General features: G+C 27.9%; 1 protein-coding gene across 3 annotated transcripts in view; it reads right to left on the reverse strand.

Annotated features, from left to right (window-relative positions):
* LOC122520715 (focal adhesion kinase 1) overlaps positions 1-13,720 on the reverse strand; it is a 94,691-nt gene that overhangs the window by 34,389 nt on the left and 46,582 nt on the right. The window lies entirely within an intron of this gene.

A 13,720-nucleotide genomic window follows, 5' to 3' on the forward strand; every position in this document is an offset into this window, starting at 1 on the left:
ACGCCACCGCCCCTCCTAAAACGCGCGAACGAGGCCGAAGTTAACGGCCGAGCCGAGCAAGCTTCGTGAAATTCTTTTGTATATGTGTGTGTATTTCTGTATGTATGTTATATATTTTTATATACACGTATATATGTACGGGTTGAGCTACAGTGGTTACAAAAAGTATTGACACTCATCTGAATTTTTATATTCTACAATTTCACTTTGATAGTCGAAGGCTTTCATTCTAATTATATATAAATTATAGGTAGACTTTTAAAGGATATATATATGTGAGTATATCTACGAAGTAAATAAATAAATATAATAATAATAAATAAATAAGAGAGAGTATATACACACGCGAAGTAGATATACCTTTTAGAAAATATATCACACGAATACTTTTCGTAGTATTAATATTGAAAATTTCATTCCTCCATGTTTTGATAATTCTCTCTCGAGAGAGAGTAAAATAGATTTTATTATATAATTTATATTTACTTTATTTATAGTTTTAATAATAAAGAAAATGCAGAAAACAATAGACCGAGTCTATCTATCAATACTAAAAAAAAGAAAAGTAAAATAGACTAATTTTAGGTTATGTTTGTGTTATTATATTACTACTATTACTAAGTAACTTTGTAAAAAAAAATAGTTAAAAAGAAAAAACTTATTGCAGCTACTGTACGTTTTCAAGCATACTATTGATATGCTCGTGCTTCATATTAGAGAAAAAAAAAAAAAGAATTTCCAGAGGCGTTGAAATACATTTTCCCGACACTCTCTTATATCAATTATATGTTCTCGCGGTAACTCTAATAGAATTTAATCAAGCTGAAATACCGTTTTATCGAATTATTGACAAACTATCGTACGATCGCTTATTTTCAGCTTCATATTGGAGACGCTGCATGCTTCAGGCAATATGCTCTAACTCCGACTTTGTTCGAATTAATGACGCGTCGAGAAAAGTTCGAACTCGTTCGTGCGTCCGCAGGAAGATGATCGTTCGAGCAGAGTCTAAGAGAGGAGGAGTTTTGCTTTTTCAATTTTTCTTTTTATCGAGTCGAAAAGTTTTCTCGTCATTCCGCGTTTCGCGAGTTTGAAAACAAATTTTTTTTTGGGTATAATTATCTGACATGTTTATTTTTATTTTTCACGCTCGTGGTTATTTTTTTTCTGCTTTTTATATACATAGACGAGTATAACTCGATATTCTTGTACGATAATCGAACGATTCACTTTCAAACGAGTCACGATCGATCCTTTAATGTGTCCTCGAAACGCTATTCCACACCTTCTTCAGCCTCCGTTTTACGTTTTATCGTAAATGTACTCGTTGAAAGGCGATCGACCCTTCCTTATTTTGCACGAGAAAACGGCGTGAGTGCCAGCCAGCAAAGTTAAAGCTATTCTTGCGAAAAGTGAAAAACCCTCCTTCCTTTCTGTATGAAATTCACATGCAATCGGAGATCTGAGTGGGCTTAAGCACCATTCAAAACTAACCTAAAACGTATCTCAAATCGTGGAAAAATCGGATTTTTATAGATGTAACTTATTTTTTTTTATGACAATAATATTATTTAATTAAATATCCATTTTAATCTCTCGAGTTTTTTCCCCTCCCCCAATATTTCTTGGTAAACAGCAAAGTTATTGATTGCTTTTTTAATTTTTACTTTTTTTCTTTTATTACAGAAATTCGAACGTTGAAAACATTCGACTAATATCTTTGTTTGCGCCATATATATATACCTTAAAATGAAAGGATTTATCGAACGGTAACTGGAAATGTAGTTTGAAGTGTTCGCATTAGCGAACAAACGTGAGGAAAATTCTACGAATTCCAATCGAGTTTTATCGATGATAAAACGATTATAAGATTTACGTGAGTACATATTCATAGAAATATTTATCCTTTAGATATTGTTTACTCATTAATTCTTCGAAATAAAGGAGATACACATACTCGCTCTTTCTTTGTTGTGGTTTTGTATTCTCTCTCCAAAAAAAAAAAAAAAAAAAAAAAGAGAAATAAAAAAACGTATTGTAAGTTTACTCGTTTCGGTGAAAATCTACACGATGTTATCGAACGAAAACTTTTCAACTATCCTTTTAACACGTAGCATTCGATGGAAAGCGTGCATCGTCGCAAATAAACATCTTGCATTTTTCCCAGGGTTTCAAAACTTTTTTAAAACGTTTAACTTTTTCAAACGATTACAAGAAACGAAAAATAAACCACGAATTCCTATATACTCTACTATATCCACATTTAAATAATTCATTATTTTTATTACGATATAATTTTTATTTTGTACAAATTTAAATAATCTATAATTTAATATACTATAATATAATTTTTATTATATAAATATATAAATAATTGATAAAATTTTTATATTACGTCGATAAATTTATATATCATTGATCGAATTTATTTAAATGTTCAACGTAAAATACTGTGCAAGTTATCGAGCGATAAGTTGAAAGGGCGTATCTGCGAGTTTTCGAGATGCATCTGGTCTCGTGAACGCGTGTATGCCAGCCCTGAACCCATGCAGAGCGACGAGCCTGGAAAGCCGGCTGCCCAGGAGGGTGGACGCAACCCTATTCGGTCCTAGTACGTGCATATATAACCCTCGATGTTTCCTGTAAGTACAACCAACCTATTCCCGTGCTACCGATGCGCAATGCGAATGTCGGAGGGTAAGGGTCAGTTCGTGTATGCGTATATATGTATTTGCTTCTTCCCTTTACATCAAACGAATTTGCGTTTGCATTGTGCGATTGGACAATGGAGATAAATCTCTTTAAAAGTATAAATTCATTAATATTAATGAGTGTAAGTACGCGAAAATAATCAATAAAGCACACGATCAACAGTATTTTGTTCAAAGAAATACTGTAAATGTTACTTCTTTTTTTTAATTAAATTTATATGATATTTTTAAATAATAGAAATTTTTTTACAATTAAATGTGTCAGTCGTGAGGCGATGAATTATTAACTGTAAGTATTATAAATTGTTAAATATAAGTGGAAAATAATAATATTAATGAGTGTAAGTACGCGAAAATAATCGATAAAGCACACGATCAACAGTATTTTGTTCAAAGAAATACTGTAAATGTTAGTTCTTTTTTTTAATTAAAATATGATATTTTTAAATAATAGAAATTTTTACAATTAAATGTGTCAATCGTGAGACGATGAATTATTAACTGTAAGTATTATAAATTGTTAAATATAAGTGGAAAATAATAATATTAATGAGTGTAAGTACGCGAAAATAATCGATAAAGCATACGATCAACCGTATTTTTCTAAAGAAGTACTGTAAATGTTAGTTCTTTTTTTAATTAAATTTATATGATATTTTTAAATAATAGAAATTTTTACAATTAAATGTGTCAGTCGTGAGACGATGAATTATTAACTGTAAGTATTATAAATTGTTAAATATAAGTGAAAAATAATAATATTAATGAGTGTAAGTACGCGAAAATAATCGATAAAGCACACGATCAACAGTATTTTTTTCAAAGAAGTACTGTAAATGTTAGTTCTTTTTTTTAATTAAATTTATATAATATTTTTAAATAATCGAAATTTTTACAATTAAATGTGTCAGTCGTGAGACGATGAATTATTAACTGTAAGTATTATAAATTGTTAAATATAAGTGGAAAATAATAATATTAATGAGTGTAAGTACGCGAAAATAATCAATAAAGCACACGATCAACAGTATTTTGTTCAAAGAAATACTGTAAATGTTAGTTCTCTTTTTTAATTAAATTTATATGATATTTTTAAATAATAGAAATTTTTACAATTAAATGTTTCAATCGTGAGACGATGAATTATTAACTGTAAGTATTATAAATTATTAAATATAAGTGGAAAATAATAATATTAATGAGTGTAAGTACGCGAAAATAATCAGTAAAGCACACGATCAACAGTATTTTTTTCAAAGAAGTACTGTAAATGTTAGTTCTCTTTTTTAATTAAATTTATATGATATTTTTAAATAATAGAAATTTTTACAATTAAATGTGTCAATCGTGAGACGATGAATTATTAACTGTAAGTATTATAAATTGTTAAATATAAGTGGAAAATAATTTGGTTCATTTTATATAAGAATTTTGATAACACTCTAAAAATTAATTGTAGTAATTATTTTTTTTAAATAAGATTAAAAGTTACATATTTAAAAATAATATTTTTACATTTTGTAAGATAATTTTGTTGAATTAATTGACGGGAGAAAAAAAGTAGATGTAATTTCTATGTAATCGCTTCTGATTATTTTATAAAATACAAAAGATAAAAGACGTTTAATGAACTGATCAATTGATATAAAAAAGAAAGAGAGAAGCAGACAAAGAGTCTTTTTAAGTGGCATAGAAGAAGTTGGCATTGCAGCCATCGTTAAATTGGGATCACCAAAGTCAACGTCGAAAAGAGCTGTTAATGTCACATGTCGCATGGTCATAATGGATTTCTTGCGATGTAACATAATGTACAGTAGAATATACGGGTAGTATGATTTTGGTATTAAATAAATAAAAAAAAGACCACACATATAGACTAGTAATATTTTTTCAAAAGAAGCCACGTTATTATTGAAAAATAATAATTTGTGAGTATGTAAATATGAATAAAACGTATATTAAAAAAAGAATATCATAAATAAATCAATTATTTATATTACTATAAAATGAAAAATTTGTTGTAAAAATTTCGTTTAATATCATACGAGTTATATAGAATATTATCGGAAAAATATTAGAGTGAATAAAAAATAATGTTCGAATTGGTAGACACGAGAATATGAATATTAAAATATACGAAAATATTGAAAAACAAAATATCTTTAAAAGGATCTTAACAAACGAGTTGGCACGATTAATATAAGTTACGTTGGTGTAGAATAAATTATAAATATTTATGTAGGAAGCATTAAAAAATGTTGAGGATGGTAAAAATTTTATTGCAACGTTCGTTAACGTTCTTTTACGAGAACACCACGAAATCTTCAAAGTAGTCGCGCTCGTTTTGCGGAAATTCCGATTAAAAGGAGCACGCCACTGAGGAAAACGTAATTTTAAAAAGTCCTATACTCTTGGCACGCTATCAATTAAATTTATTCGACGTTCCTCTGTCTGTGGCAGTTATATAGTCAACTAACATAATTTTCAGAGAGAAATTGTACAAATAGATTATTAACACGTCCATCATCGTGCGGTTAGAAATGAAATCACAATTTGTAATAGTTCTTTCAAATGTTATAAGTATGCAAAAAAGAATTGTTTTATTTCAATGATCCTATACGAAATTTTTTTTATTTTATACCAAAAACAAATATATATTTCGTAATAATATATAAATGTGAAAATATATTATACAAATTTGAATGTTAATTTTATGTGAAAAATAAAACATCCACACGTATAAATTTAACACGTGTAAAATAATGAAATTATGAAATTAATTAAATTGTGCGCGTGGCACACAAAAGAGTTAAACTAATTGCGAGGATTATTAAATAAATCATTCATAAAAAAAACAATAATAAAATTATTTTTCTTTCCATTGGTAATCAAATTCAAAGAAATTCACTTGACATTTTGATAATCTTCTATTTCTTAACTATTGAAACTGTACAAAAGGCAGTTCAAACATAGATAAAGTTGTAAGAAGAATAGTTTCAAGGATTTCATTCATTGTTTCAGCGAACAATTCGAAAAGGATCTCGTAGAAATTTCTCACGAATGAAGTTACGCATGCTTGTTCTAACAATAAGTTAATTCAATTAAAATCGGAATTCCTTAGAGTTCTAGGTAAATTGTTGTAAAGGGTAGAAACGAAGGAAGCTGAAATACCTAAGTTTCGATTTTTACTATTTCTCTCTCTCTCTCTCTCTTTCTCATTTTTTTTAAGAATTCCCAACACGTACGTAATCTTGACGTTGGCGCATCCTGTAGCACGACAGGATAGATTCTCGATAATACTTGAGAAAAAAAATGACGCTGACATATCCTTTTCTTTACGACACCGACATCTTATTCCGTTTTACAAGATGTCTAACGCCAAATGTTCGATCAATTCTCTTTCTCTCTCTTTTTCTGTCTCTTCCACTCGTACCTGTCGAATTCTTTCATCACAAAAACCCACTTTTACATACTTTTACATACTTTTACATTCTAGTCTTTAAAATAAACATTTTCAAGAAAGTTACACTTTATTCAAATCGGTTAAAAAAAATTCATCAATTGGTGTTATTCAAATCAAATTTCATTCGATCCATTTGTCTATTATAAAAATTCCAAAATAATCCAAATAAATATTTTGTTTGTATTCATAAATAATAAATTCAATTTAAATAGAGTGTGTCATTAAATTCAGTTTATTCAGGAATCTTTACTCGATAAAGAAGTAAGCAAATATTCGTTCATAAACACTGAATCAATTCATTACTCGGACGATTGAAATCATTATCAAAGTTTAACAAACGACAAGATTATTTTTTCAAATTCTTCCCGTTTTAAACCATAAAATAAAACGAACAGCCGTAAATATTATTTCATTTAAAAAGGATCCTTGTGGGGGTAAGTTATGTTCGAGGTTTAGATCATATCATTACCCTTTTTGAACCAACGTTTACTATCTCCCCCCCTACTTCCTTTTCTTATCCCATCTGACATTTCACCCTACACGAGAGATAGACGAACCCTAACGAAAAGGGGGATTTGGTTTCTAACCAAATGCGAACGGCCAGCATAACGTGCAGCATAAAGGACACGATTTCATCTCGTTTCTCTTTCCTCTTTTTTTATCTTTCGCACGTTTCATTTTTTTTTTTATACCTCTCACCGATATCACATTTTATCTTCTATGGCTGTCACTTTCTATCTCTCTTTCTCTCTGTCTCTGTTTCTCGTATCTATGGTTGCTCGCATCGTCGCGTTCGTTGGTCGAGTATATTGAGTTATCGATCCGCGAAGCCACTGGCTCGGTTTCGAGTCTCTCACGAGGATGCTGCAAACTTTTTTTTATCTTTCCAGATACTTCTACGGAATGAGGAACAATAGTTCTTTAACTAATATCACCGTTATGAGAAATTATTTCTTTTTACGGTGTTTCCACATGATCAAACATTGACACGGTACTTTTATCTTGTAGAAAATATTAATTATTTAGTATTATTAAGAAGTCGTTATAAAATTTGATTTTTAGCGAGTAAACGTCGTCGTTTGGAATTTTTATCAATTTTAATCGATTTCGTTGCGAAGGATGAAATTAAAAGGAGCAAGCAAGTTTCCTTTGTTCTGTTTCTATTCAATTAATTAAAATATATTTTTATAAATAAATATTTGATTATTATTTATAAATAATAAATTCAATTGAAATCGAGTTTTTTTTAATTAAAAAAAATATTAGTCAACGACCTAGCCTTGTTTTTACGGTGTTTCCACATGATCAAACATTGACACTGTACTTTTATCTTGTAGAAAATATTCATTATTTAGAATTATTAAGAAGTCGTTATAAAATTTGATGTTTAGCGAATAAACGTCGTCGATATTAATTTTTATCAATTTTAATCGATTTCGTTGGGAAGGATGAAATTAAAAGGAGCAAGCAAGTTTCCTTTGTTCTGGTTCTATTCAATTAATTAAAATATATTTTTATAAATAAATATTTGATTATTATTAATAAATAATAAATTCAATTGAAATCGAGTTCTTTTTAATTAAAAAAATATTAGTCAACGACCTAGCCTTGTTTTTACGGTGTTTCCACATGATCAAACATTGACACGGTACTTTTATCTTGTAGAAAATATTAATTATTTAGTATTATTAAGAAGTCGTTATAAAATTTGATGTTTAGCGAATAAACGTTGTCGGTTGGAATTTTTATCAATTTTAATCGATTTCGTTGCGAAGGATGAAATTAAAAGGAGCAAGCAAGTTTCCTTTGTTCTGTTTCTATTCAATTAATTAAAATATATTTTTATAAATAAATATTTGATTATTATTTATAAATAATAAATTCAATTGAAATCGAGTTTTTTTTAATTAAAAAAATATTAGTCAACGACCTAGCCTTGTTTTTACGGTGTTTCCACATGATCAAACATTGACACGGTACTTTTATCTTGTAGAAAATATTAATTATTTAGTATTATTAAGAAGTCGTTATAAAATTTGATTTTTAGCGAATAAACGTCGTCGGTAGGAATTTTTATCAATTTTAATCGATTTCGTTGTGAAGGATGAAATTAAAAGGAGCAAACAAGTTTCCTTTCTTCTGTTTCTTATCAATTAATTAAAATATATTTTTATAAATAAATATTTGATTATTATTTATAAATAATAAATTCAATTGAAATTGAGTTTTTTTTTAATTAAAAAAATATTAGTCAACGACCTAGCCTTGTTTTTACGGTGTTTCCACATGATCAAACATTGACACGGTACATTTATCTTGTAGAAAATATTAATTATTTAGTATTATTAAGAAGTCGTTATAAAATTTGATTTTTAGTGAATAAACGTCGTCGGTTGGAATTTTTATCAATTTTAATCGATTTTGTTGCGAAGGATGAAATTAAAAGGAGCAAGCAAGTTTCCTTTGTTCTGTTTCTATTCAATTAATTAAAATATATTTTTATAAATAAATATTTTATTATTATTTATAAATAATAAATTCAATTGAAATCGAGTTCTTTTTAATTAAAAAAATATTAGTCAACGACCTAGCCTTGTTTTTACGGTGTTTCCACATGATCAAACATTGACACGGTACATTTATCTTGTAGAAAATATTAATTATTTAGGATTATTAAGAAGTCGTTATAAAATTTGATTTTTAGCGAATAAACGTCGTCGGTAGGAATTTTTATCAATTTTAATCGATTTCGTTGCGAAGGATGAAATTAAAAGGAGCAAGCAAGTTTCCTTGTTCTGTTTCTATTCAATTAATTAAAATATATTTTTATAAATAAATATTTGATTATTATTTATAAATAATAAATTCAATTGAAATCGAGTTTTTTTAATTAAAAAAAATATTAGTCAACGACCTAGCCTTGTTTTTACGGTGTTTCCACATGATCAAACATTGACACGGTACTTTTATCTTGTAGAAAATATTAATTATTTAGGATTATTAAGAAGTCGTTATAAAATTTGATTTTAGCGAATAAACGTCGTCGGTAGGAATTTTTATCAATTTTAATCGATTTCGTTGCGAAGGATGAAATTAAAAGGAGCAAGCAAGTTTCCTTTCTTCTGTTTCTTATCAATTAATTAAAATATATTTTTACAAATAAATATTTGATTATTATTTATAAATAATAAATTCAATTGAAATTGAGTTTTTTTTTAATTAAAAAAATATTAGTCAACGACCTAGCCTTGTTTTTACGGTGTTTCCACATGATCAAACATTGACACGGTACATTTATCTTGTAGAAAATATTAATTATTTAGTATTATTAAGAAGTCGTTATAAAATTTGATTTTTAGTGAATAAACGTCGTCGGTTGGAATTTTATCAATTTTAATCGATTTTGTTGCGAAGGATGAAATTAAAAGGAGCAAGCAAGTTTCCTTTGTTCTGTTTCTATTCAATTAATTAAAATATTTTTATAAATAAATATTTTATTATTATTTATAAATAATAAATTCAATTGAAATCGAGTTCTTTTTAATTAAAAAAATATTAGTCAACGACCTAACCTTGTTTTTACGGTGTTTCCACATGATCAAACATTGACACGGTACATTTATCTTGTAGAAAATATTAATTATTTAGGATTATTAAGAAGTCGTTATAAAATTTGATTTTTAGCGAATAAACGTCGTCGGTAGGAATTTTTATCAATTTTAATCGATTTCGTTGTGAAGGATGAAATTAAAAGGAGCAAACAAGTTTCCTTTCTTCTGTTTCTTATTAATTAATTAAAATATATTTTTATAAATAAATATTTGATTATTATTTATAAATAATAAATTCAATTGAAATCGAGTGTTTTTTAATTAAAAAAATATTAGTCAACGACCTAACCTTGTCAGATTATTAGTTCCTGTCAAATCATAAAAATCAAGCAACGTGGGCTCGGTTAATAAAATGGATGGGGTGACTCATTCAAAAAAAAAAAAGATAAACTATATGCTGTTGAAGTGCTAAATTCGAACAATAAAAGGAAGAGTCAAAATTAAATAGATATTAAAAATTGTTTTTTTTGTTTATTACGAATTCGTGATTCGATAAAATAGTAATAAACGAATTATTAATATAAGTAAATACGTTATCGGTAAATACTAAACTTTAATAAATAAGTTTAGAGATTGGTAAGTAAAAAAAGATGAAAAGAATGTTTTAAGCTGATAAAGTTAATATAAGGGTTCATAGATGTCTATTGCCTTTTGATTTTCATTTAACAGCCAATCGCACGGAAATTCACGGTAAAGCATTGACGGTAATTAAAACCTTCATAATTAATGATGAAGGTTCTCTTTCGAGTAATAGCGAAACTTTTTTTCATTCTTTTTATCGGAACAAAGAAAGATTTACAAGCGTGCACGTCAAAGCAACGAATAAAGGAATAACGCATAACGGTGGAGAATTATCTTCGTTGATGTCACATTTACGGCTTATACGATCCGTTGAAAATAAGAGAAATAAAATACATTTTTTTATCTGTGAATAAAATTTTTTACACGAATTTCGAAGATTAAAATTGACATTTCTTTTTCTCTCGAAGAAAGAACATTTATAAATTAAGATATCAAAAATATAATTATGATTATTATATTTAGATATAAAATTCAAATGAATTCTATGTCAAACGAATATAATCAAACTTATAAAGTACTGTGTATTACATGCACGTTATAATTATAGAATATATCTATAAAGGATGCAGAAAAATTTAAAGCTGAGTCATATAAACATACTTTCATTAAAAGCTCACATGATAATCATATCATATCATGATAAACAGACAAAATTCTCTGAGTATCCTTTTAATTAAATATTATTTTGATGCCTTCATTATTTTTTTTTTGTAAATTAAAACTATTTGCAATAATAAAAGATTTTAGTTAAATAGATTATCCTGTATAATAAAAGTTACTAATTAAAAAATGAATAATTCTTCGATGTTACTTAGACGGTTAATTATTTCAATATTAAAATGAATTATCAATGAGAGATAGTTATAAATATTATTTATTATTTATCCCTTTGTTTGTTTCCGTTTATTTTTTATTAATATCCTTAATATTCAATTGCTTTTTTATTAATATAGAAGAATACTTTTAAAAATACTACTACGTTTGTTGGTTCAACTTAATATTTTGGAGCAACGTATCTTGTGGGATTAGAAAACCGTGAGAGATAGATTTTACGGTGCAACGGCTTGGCTGATGCACCAACGGTGGGTGCATCAAGGCATCGGAAGAAGTCTTCCATGCTTCGGCAGTCAAAACATTTTTACCGCGGCATCCTGCAGCAGAATTTGCCTTCCCTTTTCTACTAGTTGAGGTGCTTTTCCATCGCGAGATGAAAGATCTATCTTGGCATACTTTTTTTTTCCTTTTGTAAAAGCAATGTTTTACCTTACTTACTATGAGTCCACAAGGAAACGTTTACCGACTATTTTCTTCCGGAGCATTAGTTTCTATCGTTTATCGAATTTCCTGCTTTAATATTCCTACCGGAAATGATAAAGTGTTATAAGAAAGACTTTGATATATATACTATATAAATATAGATGAGAATATTTATAGATTGAAGCGTTACATTTACATGCGCGTTGCTTCTTTTACATATGATTTATTTCAATATTTACAATTTGTATTGTTTATAAACGATTCAATGTTTCAGAGATAATTTTATATTTTAAAAAAACAATTTTTCTAATTACTATAATATTTGTATATTATTATAAATTTTATAAATTTATATAAAAATTTATTAATTATTAGTTAATTTATTTATTATATAATTACTATAATTTATTTAGTTAATTATTAGTTATTTATTAATTTTAAAAATTTATATATAAATTTTAATATAATAAATTCATTAAATTCATTAAATAATATAATAAATAATTTCACACACACACACACACACACACAAATTACTATAATATTATTGAATACGATTGGAATAATCATTTTAATAATCATCTAGATTGTTGTACACACACACACACTTCATTCGTTATTATTATATTATTATTAAATGGCGTCAGGAACTCGAAAACTCATTGCTTATACCAAATCCTGCCAGTGTTCTCGTTTCTGAGTGCGATTCCTCCATTCGCGATCCTCATATCCCATTTCCTTAATATCCCTCCTAATATTGTCCTCCCATCTACGTCTTGGTCTACCCAATGGTCTTTTCCCATTGGGTATATAGTCCAGTCAACTCGGGCCATCTCCTTCGAATCTCAGCAGACTTGGTGGAAACTTGATATAAGGGTAAATAGACGACGCTGAATCGAATGGTGCTAATTTTTTTGAGGTGGAAAGTGCCGTTTTTGAGAAAAAGGGTAAAAAAGGGTCAAAAATAACTTTATCTTAGAATCTAGGCATTTAATCGAAAAAAGTTTCAAACAAAAGTTGTAGAAAATTGAAAAATACTAAAAAAATGTTCTATGAGTTATCTTCGTATTTTCAAAAATAAGCGCATAGAATTGGATTGAAGATGGGAAAAAAATTGTAAGAGTGGGAGAAAGCAAGCTTATCCCTCCGTCGCGTTTTACACGCGAGCGAGCTAGTGTGCGTGCGAGCGTCCGTGTGCACTAATACACAAACGAAGGATCTTCGGCAATCTTCGGGACTCTCGGTCTTGAATGCAAGTGAGAGTGAGAGAAGAAACCGATATTTCCCTTTTCTATTTGTTTAGGCGATAACGAGTATTATCGTCCTTGGGAGCGTTCTAATATTTCTCTTTTATATATTTTCTTTCGGTAGCAAGAATTTTACGTCTTGGCCATCGAGCGTCGTGCGTTTTGTATACGAGTGCGAGTGAGAAAGAAAACCGATATTTCTCTCTTTCTATTTTTTCTTTCGGTAGCGAGAATTTTTCGTTTTGGCCATCGTGCGTCGAACGTTCTATATATCTATATATATCGGCGTATAAGCGCGGCACTTTTAAATCGAATCTTGATGCTTATGGCACGCCATTTCTTTATTTATTGTCAAAAATAATGAACCTTGAGTAAAAAAAAAATAATTCATTTTAACAGAAACTATTATTATTTAGTTGAGAGTAAAAATAATGAATTAATTTTGTGTCTCGCCATAAAATTAATTAGAATAATTAATTGATATAAATTCTTTGCCTCACAAAAATTAAATTGTATATTTTTGTAAAATATAATGAAAATAGTAGTGTAAATAGTAAAAAATGTTTGTATTTCTGAAATTGTAAAGAAATTAAATAGGTTTATTTTTCGCGGTGTCCTAGGTGATTTCTTATTAAAATGAAAATTATGTTTTACTCAATGATGATTCGAACATTTAACGAAAATAAGAAGAGACAGTGTTTTTATGAAACACAAAATCTAATTTTTTATTTAAATTGCTACGAAAGGGTATTCGATTTCTTCATAGTCTTCCTGCTCATTTTCATCATATTGATTAAAATCAGAATCCTCGAGGTCCAGTTGTTCGACAATATCGAGGAATTCATTTCT

The sequence above is a fragment of the Polistes fuscatus genome, unplaced genomic scaffold, assembly GCF_010416935.1.
Source record: "Polistes fuscatus isolate 324 unplaced genomic scaffold, CU_Pfus_HIC Scaffold1, whole genome shotgun sequence".
NCBI classification, from domain to species: Eukaryota; Metazoa; Arthropoda; class Insecta; order Hymenoptera; family Vespidae; genus Polistes; species Polistes fuscatus.